The following is a 1519-nucleotide window of genomic DNA, read 5'->3' as shown; positions in this document are numbered from 1 at the left end:
GCCATCTCAAAGGTCCCTGAATGTCATTGCTAGGATTCCAGAGGTAAAATAGTTTCCTTTAAAGTATGATTCACACAGAGATATAACAAGAAAATACAACTAATTGTTTTTGTTCCCACTGTACTAGATGACACTGTCAAGAATGGATATTCCTCTTCCCATCGCTGTTCCTATCAATCCAGACGGAACCCTTTCCATTCAAATCGATGAGGACATTCTCTCTTGGATCCAAAAACATATCAAGGAAGAATAAGACATTACATTTGACATTTTCAGAAGAGAATGGGAGCTGTGTTCATGGAGAACTCCTTGACAGTTTAATTGAACACATTATCATTGTTGTCATGTACAGTATGTAATGTAATGCAGTCTAATGCTAATAAATATACTGCAAGTGAAATTGAGTTAACTGCTTTCATTTTATAACACTAAGTAATACTCATAACAGTTTTTGCACTCTTCACAACAAGGTTCAAAATAATAATAATATTAATAAACTACAGCAGTTTGAATTTCTATAGAGGTATATTAGAGACCATACCAAATACACAGTTAAGGTCAGAATTAGTAGCTCTCTTGGTAAATGAAGGCTCTTAGTAAAGAAGGCTGTAAAAATAAATAAATCTGGGGAGGGAGGGAGGGAGGGGGTGGGCACATATTGGCCACAACTATTAGCACCCCTAGAAATTATTACGAATAAAATATCTATTAAGGATATTCCCATTAATCTTAAATGTTTTAACACACCAGGGTGACTACAAACATGAAATTGTCCAGCCATCACTTCCTGTTTCACATGAGAGTATAAATGTAAGGTAACACAAAGGCCAAATTCTCTTAATCATCCATAACAATAGTAAAAACCAAAGAATATAATTCTGGTGTGCTGCAAAATATTTTTGAGCTTCACAAAATAGAAAGTGGCTGTTAACAAAATAGGTAAAACATTGAAAATTCCCATTTCCACCATCAGGGAAATAATTGAGATGTTCCAATCAACTGGAGATGTTATGAATTTGCCTGGAAGTTGACGTGTCTATTATCCTAATGCACGGAAAGGTGGATAGTTTGAGTGGCCAACAAAACTGCAGAAATTAGTTGATACTTGGGGTCAGAACGCCTATTTATCAAACAGCACCTACATCACTACAAGTTGTTTGGGAGGGTTTCAAGAAAAAAATTCTCTCCTCTCATCCGAAAAACAAACTCAGTCATATTCAGTTGCCAGACACTACTGGAACTTCAAATGGGACTGTGTTCTACGGCCAGATGAAAAACAAAAAAAAACCATGCCCATAGCTAAATGTACTGCTGGATCTTTAATGTTTTGGGCCTATTTTTCTGCTAGAGGTCCTTGACATGGCATCATGGATCCTATGAAATTCCAACATATAAAAAAATCTGCTAGGCATCTTATATTGGGCCATGGTTGGATCATCAGCACAATGATCCAAAACAAACATCAAAATCATCTCAAAAATGGGTCACTGAGCACAAAATCAAGGTTCTGCCATGGCCA

The 1519-nt window shown here is 36.3% G+C and overlaps 1 long non-coding RNA gene across 1 annotated transcript; it reads left to right on the top strand.

The window, feature by feature from the left end:
* On the top strand, positions 1–400 carry LOC107576117 (uncharacterized). The gene is made up of 2 exons (XR_001607998.1): positions 1–43; positions 128–400. It is a non-coding gene; the product is annotated as an uncharacterized lncRNA (long non-coding RNA).
* The last annotated feature ends 1119 nt before the right edge of the window (positions 401–1519 follow it).

This window comes from Sinocyclocheilus grahami, unplaced genomic scaffold, assembly GCF_001515645.1.
Source record: "Sinocyclocheilus grahami isolate Dianchi unplaced genomic scaffold, SAMN03320097.WGS_v1.1 scaffold3230.1, whole genome shotgun sequence".
Taxonomy (NCBI): domain Eukaryota; kingdom Metazoa; phylum Chordata; class Actinopteri; order Cypriniformes; family Cyprinidae; genus Sinocyclocheilus; species Sinocyclocheilus grahami.
The sequence above is the reverse complement of the archived record's forward strand: the minus strand, read 5'-3'. Positions and strand labels throughout refer to the sequence as shown.